This window comes from Bos taurus, chromosome X (assembly GCF_002263795.3).
Source record: "Bos taurus isolate L1 Dominette 01449 registration number 42190680 breed Hereford chromosome X, ARS-UCD2.0, whole genome shotgun sequence".
NCBI lineage: Eukaryota > Metazoa > Chordata > Mammalia > Artiodactyla > Bovidae > Bos > Bos taurus.
Window position 1 is genome coordinate 50,597,158 of NC_037357.1, and position 7,498 is coordinate 50,604,655.

Below are 7,498 nucleotides of genomic sequence, written 5' to 3' on the forward strand. Positions count from 1 at the left end.
TGGACTGGTTGTATCGCCCTGCAGTCCAAGGGACTCTCAAGAGTCTCCTCCAACACCACAGTTCAAAAGCATCAATTCTTTGGCACTCAGCTTTCTTTATAGCCCAACCCACATCCATATATGACTACTGGAAAAACCACAGACTTAACTAGATGGACCTTTGTTGGCATAGTGTCTCTGCTTTTTAATATGCTGCCTAGGTTGTCATAACTTTTCTTTCAAGGAGCAAGGGTCTTTTAATTTCATGGCTGCAGTCACCATCTGCAGTGATTTTGGAGCCCAAGAAAGTAAAGTCTGTCACTGTTCCCATTATTTCCCCATCTATTTGCCATGAAATGATGGGACCAGATGCCATGATCTTAGTTTTCTGAATATTGATGTTTATTATGTCATCACAATGTATTTTTACACAGAATTGGAATCATTGTACATCAGCGGTTCTTAATGTGTAGTTTACAGACCACTACAGGTCCCTGAAACTGTAAGATCAAAATTATTTTCAAAACAAAGCAATGGTGGGTTAAATTTCTGGTGCCTCAGCATAGATCAAGGCAGTGTCCCCAAACTGTACTAGTAGTGATCAATTTCTCTGTAGCCACACACTCAACAAATTCTTGTAATCTAGTTTCATTTTAAAATGTCTTTAATGGAGCCCTATAATAAAATTATATTTTTAATTAAATCTTGATGCTTTTGTGCATATCTTTTAAAAATTCTGTGTAATCGAAGGATGCAAAAAGCACTTCTGCTGCATAGCTTAATACAATGGTTGTCTCAAAGGAAAATGTTTACACAATCATTTGAATTGTGCCTGAATTAGCTGCTTTTGATGTGGAACACCATTTTCACTTGAAAGGATGACTGGCAGAAAGACTGTGGTTTTTCAGACTTGGATACTGGGTAGACATTTTCTTGAAAATGAATGAAGTGAAACTTCAAGGAAAACAATTGATAGTATTTGCCACCAACAGTAAAATTTGAACTTTCAAGCAAAGTTAGAATTTTGGAAAGCTTGTATCCACAACCATAGGCTTGACAGCTCATAATACTTAAGGACTTTTTGAAGAGATCAGTAGTGATAACAATGAATATGGAAGCCTTTTTTCTTTTCCTCCTTTTAGGAGAGAAATGATGGAGGACACTTGGTCTAATGTTGGTCTTACTCAGTTTTACTGTGACCATTGTAACCCATATGACCTCAAACCTGTGGTCATGTAATAAAGAATATCATTGCTCTGGTAATGACATGACCTTGGGTGAGGCTAGATTCCAGATTGTTAGAACCCTTAATAAGGAGAATCTGAAAAGTTGTCAGTCCTGGAATAGTAATGTCTTCTTCTGGATGAAGTAGAGATGGTATCTGAGCTTATATACTGAAGATGGATGTATTAATGTCTCTTGGCTTGATCCCAGCTATGAGGGTAATCCAAGCAGCTTCCTCTGCTCTGATTAACAGTGGAAATTTCCACTGCCTTCAGATGGAACCTATTCCCATGCAGAGACATGTAGACTGGACTTATGAATGAGCTAAGAATCACACAATAGGCAAATATTTCATTTCGTAAAGTCTGAGTTTTTGTGTCTTAGGTCAGATGAGAATGATCAACAGCACAGTCCAGGTGGTGCTGAGACTTAAAAAGGTAGTTCTTTGGAAAGATTTAACCTGGTAAAATTATGACAGTAGGCACCAGGAACTGAGCAGCAGCTACATAGTGTTCTATTACTGCTGCTGCTGCTGCTAAGTCGCTTCAGTCGTGTCCAACTCTGTGCGACCCCATAGACGGCAGCCCACGAGGCTCCCCTGTCCCTGGGATTCTCCAGGCAAGAACACTGGAGTGGGTTGCCATTTCCTTCTCCAATGTAGTACAATTGTTGAAACACTCTTAGACATTCTGTCATACTATAGTTTTTACCTTTTACAGTGTGTGTCCAGGGCATTGTTGAAGTGGAGGCAATTCTCACAAACAAATTTGCATTGAAAAATCTTACCTTCCTTGCTTTAACTTACTGGTCTGGGAAATCAATTGGATCTATAAGTTTTCATGGTCTTTTTTTATTATTTTTGAAGAATATGAACTTGACAAATGTAAGAATTGAGAATACAGGGCTGTCATTTTAGTGGTAGAGCACAAGGATAAAGTGATACAAACTCCTGCTCTTGGAATCCCTGAGATGCACTTGTTTTCATCATTTATCAGGCCAGGTATTCAATTTTTCCATTACTTGTAAGATATATCACAGCATCTTTCCTTAAATTCATTTCTTGTGCTTAACAAAAGTCTACAGACAAAGAGTAAGAACAGAAGTGGGTTAGTAAGCAATAGAGCCTCAAGAAAACATGAGTTATTTGGGCTGAGGTGGGCAAAAGGCAAATAAGGATTTGTTCCACAACCTGGCATTGAAAACCAATAGCCTACAATTAACTGAGAGTCCTTTCCCTCTGACAATACATTCTAGGTGACAATAACCATGGAGAAGAGGATTTGAGTGGGATCAGATGTTTGTTTCTAAAATCAATGAGAAAATTCCAGTGAAAACAATGAGTAGACTAAATTGTGGAATACCTAATTAAATGCAAAAGATAAAATAGAGCAATTACAAAACCCTACTGCATGAATTTTTCTTCACTTAAAGCTGTCAGACAGACAACTTGAAGAATGAGTTAGAAATTGGCCTTTTTCTTTACTTAATTTTATATCAGTTGAATGTACCATTTATCATATTTCTTTAGTAAAATGGGGGAAACTGGTAGTTTGAGTAGGTTATCTGGGAAATTCTGAGACTTTCTGGGCCTTTTAAAAATAGTTAGCTCTGTGCCCTACTTATAAGGAAAATAAATAGCAATTTGTCTCATGCCTTCACTGAGACTCATACTTTCAAATATGAAAACACCCTAGGTCTGAGGATGAAACTGCATTATCAGAACAAAAAAGAAAAGAATTGTAGATTTTATAGATTTTGAGTATGTCCAAGAAGTTTATGTCAGTCCAAATTAATCACAATTGGGACTCTCACCTATTCTTAATATAATTTAATAACTCTAGACTGAAGTTAGATATGAATGATAAAATTGGAAGAGTGACCACTAAAATAATAGATAGCGTAAAATGTCTAATGCATCAAAGGGAAAAATGCACTAAGGATGATTTAATCCAAAGAAGATGAAAAATGAGAAAAGTGAAGCCTCAAAAGAGCAAAAAAAAGAGAGAGAGAGAAAGCATGTAGTTCACATGTATTAATAAAAATAATAGGTAAAAATGGGCTAAACTTACTAGCTTAAAGATTTTGACTGATTTTTAGAAACCCAATATACATGATAAAGAATAAGCATGCAGAAACTTTGAAAGTAAAAGTTAGAAAAATATACCATGTAAACACTAACCAAAAGGAAATTAATAGCCAAATTAATTTATAATACAAAATAGGTTTTAAGACAGAGGCATTATTAAAGATAAAAAAATACATGAATGGTTAAACAAGCCATGATACATCCGTACCATGGAATACTACTTGGCTATAAAAGGAATGAACTATTATTAATACACACAACAACTTGAGTGGGTCTCAAGAGCATTATACTGAGTGGAGGGCAGGGAGCCAATCTTAAAAAAACCCTCACATACTGTGTGATTCAATTTATATAACATTCTTGAAATAAAAAAAAACAATAGAAATGGAGAATAGGGAGTAAGGGATGGTGAGGGGGAGTGCGTGTGTGACTAGAAAGAAAATACAAAGGAGATCTTTGTGGTGACAGAATAGTTTCAAATCTTGGTTGCAATAGTGAGAGAAAATGGATAGAACGACACATAAACATTGTACTGGTGCCAGTTTTCTAATTTTGATATCACATTGGGGAAAACTATGAAGAAAACAGAAGAATTCTCTGTACTGTCCTTAAAACTTCCTGTAAATCTATAATTGTTTCAAAATGTAAAGTTAAAATTACAAAGTTAATACAGGATAAGAGAATATCTCTGTGGCAGAGAATTGGATCAGTTCAGTCTCTCAGTCGTGTCTGACTCTTTGCGACCACATGGACTGCAGCACACCAGGCCTCCCTGTCCATCACCAACTCCCGGAGCTTGCTCAAACTCAGGTCCATCAAGTCAGTGATGCCATCCAACCATCTCATCCTCTGTTGTCCCCTTCTCCTCCCACCTTCAATCTTTCCCAGCACTGGGGTCTTTTCCAAGGAGTCAGTTCTTCGCATCAGGTGGCCAAAGTATTAGAGTTTCACCTTCAGCTGAAATAGATAATAATTTCTTAAACAAAACCTCAGAAATACATACCAGAAGGCAAAAAATTTTTAATATTTAATTTTAAATATTTAAATATTACATAAATATTACAAATATACATATTTATGTAATATTTAACTATTTATGTAATATTTATTACATAAAAATAAGAATTTCTATTTGATAAAGGGCACCATGAACAAAGTTAAAAGATGACAGAAAAAAAGATATTTGCAATATCTTAAACTAACAAAGGATTAATATCTAGCATATGCAAAGTACTCTGGTACCAAAAGAAAAAGACAGGAACACACCATTGTAAATTGGCAAAATACATGAAAAATATACCTAGAGAGGGCTTCCCCGGTGGCTCAGGAGTAAAAAACGCACCTGCCAATGGAGGAGACATAAGAGACACAGGTTCTATCCCTGGGTTGGGAAGATCCCCTGGAGGAGGGCATGGCAACCCAGTGCAGTATTCTTGCCTGGAGAATCCCATGGACAGAGGATCCTGGCAGGCTACTGTCCATAGGGTCGTAAAGAGTAGTACATGACTAAAGTGACTTAGCACACACATACACATACCTAGAGAAGAGGAAAACCAAAATGCTTAAAAATACATGAAGAGATGTTCAAACTCATCATTAATCAGATAATTGTTCATTAAAATACAATTATAAATACAGGTTTTCCCCTAGTCTTCCAAAGTAGGGTGTTTTGTAAACAGAAATGGTCTAAAGTATAGAAATAATCACCTTAGGACACATCTTGCTAACGGATGCACAAAATAAATGCAATAAAACACAAATGCTCACAGATACATTTCAAAGTTTCGGGAGATGCTGAGTGTAGTTTCGGGAGAAAGAGTTTGATGTTCTGGGTGCACGCTGTCTCTACAATGGTTGCTCTACAAACCAAACCCTGAATTGCTGTTTTCACTTTTCTCCATTTTTTCATAAAAGCAAAATCCTCTTCACATTTCTTTCTGTTAGCAGAAAGAGGTACTAACATAAGTCTTTTGTAAAAGTGAACTTTCAAAAAGCAGAGGATGCATGTACATTTACATCTATTTGGCTAGCAATTCAAAAGCTAGGACATGCCAATTGTTAGTAAGGGTGCAAGGGTAATAGGAACTCTTACACATACAGGCAGCTAATTAGATTTTAGACTGTATCTGCTATTCCAAAAAGTAATCTGACAGTATTTAATCAAATTAACTACACACATGCCCTGTGTGTGTGTGTGTTAGTCATTCAGGTGTCTCTGACTCTTGTGACCCCATGGACTGTCACCTGCCAGGCTCCTCTGTCCATGGAATTCTCCAGGCAAAATACTGGAGTGGGTAGTCTTTCCCTTCTCCAGGGGATCTTCCTGACTCTGAGACTGAACCTGGATCTCCTGCATTGCAGGCAGATTCTTTACCATCAGAGCCACCAGGGAAGCCCACACATACTCCCTATGTCCTAACAATTCCATTTTTATATTCCAGAACACTTCTTACACAGGTCCATAACGGGACATATAAGAGGACAATCATGTCAGTGTTTGAGGTAGTAAGGAGTTGGAAGCGGTCTAGAATCTACTTCTAGGAAAATGAAGTAAATTAGAGTGGATGAACACTTTAGTACATTAAGCAAAAGCTGGAAACTACAGAATAAATGTACCCAGAGTAACTTGTAACATTTTTAAAAATACTGCTGAGTGGGGGGGTGGAAAAAAACAGAATAAGAACCACAGCACTGTGTCTTTATTAAATTAAAAATCATTCATACAAAATAATGTAATTTCTAAAAGAACTCAAATAAATAAGAATGTACACATCAAACAGGACAGTTGCCTGTTGGGAGGAAGATGGAAGTGAGGAATAGAGATGAAAGAAACAAAGTAGTAAATGAATGAAGAAAGAAAAGAGGAAAATATTTTTATTAGACCAATGCAAATGGTGTGATATGAAGGAAGGAATTTGATTAGTATAATCTTCATTATCTGAAGTCAGAAAAGGAAGGGAAGAAATCCATCAATGTCATAGTAGCATAAAAGGTTAAAACTGTTATAACAGAAGACTCAAAAACATAGACAGTATGATTTTAAAAGCAAGAATAAGTATTTCTCTCTCACAAAAGAGTCTCAAGTTAATGTTTCAGGTCAGCAGGGAGGTTTTATGGCACATTTATTAGCTGGTGGATGAGAAAGGAGAGAACAAAGATGAAGCATGGAGACATCTTGTATGAAAAAATCTGGAAGTGACTTACATCACTTCTGCCACAATTCATTGGCCCAGAATCAGACTTATGGCTGCATTCAATCAAAATGGACGCTTATCAGGACTTCCCTGGTGGTCTAGTAGTTAAGAATCCACCTTCTAATACAAGGGACATGGGTTTGATCCTTGGTGGGGAAAGTAAGATCCCACATGTCCAAAGGACAAATAAGCCCGCACACTATAGCTAAAGAAGCCCACGCACCATAACGAAGACCCAGCATGGCCCAAAAAGATATTTCGAACTTATGAGGGAGGCCTCACTTCATGCAAGTGCCTTAGTCCAATGAAGTTTTACAATCGTATTATTTTTCCATGTAAGAAGAGTTATAAATGTGCTTAAACTATTTGATACGTTTTCAGACTGAATCTTTCTAAAAAGTGAGATTCAACTCTGGGCAAAGGGAAGAGCTATGAGGCCCAGGCACCCGAGAGTGTAAGAGTTGCAAAGATCGTCTGATTTTCCCTGTCCCATCAGGATGGGCATAAGGTGCTGTCTCTCAACCCCTTCCCAAATTCCACAGCCTCTCATTCTTTGCACCTGACTCTGTTGCTCACCTCAAAAATAACCACGAACAGGTGACCAAAGTGGTAACCTGAGTAAATGCCTTTGGCCCCTTCCATCCCGCTCCCAAATTTCCACAGAGATAACTCAGCCTCAATATAGATGGCAGCACTGTTCCCACCAATGGAAACAGAATGGGATCCCTCTCTCTTAGACCCCTACAACTGAGGGTTTCCATGTAGCCTAGAGAAGTGACACAAACCCACTTTTTCTTTCCCTGAGTAGAAGCTCCCCCTTGGCCATTCTACTACCTCCCACGTAGCCTGAGGAGTGCAGTCTGGTAGGCCTCTCATTCCCAAACTCCTGGGAACCCAGGAGGAGTCTACCTTGCAACAAGGTTACTGCTTGTCATTCCACCTCCTCCCTGGTCACCCCTCAGCCAGGTTTAGGCCAATGTCCAAGGAACTCTCACCCACTGACCACACACTGATA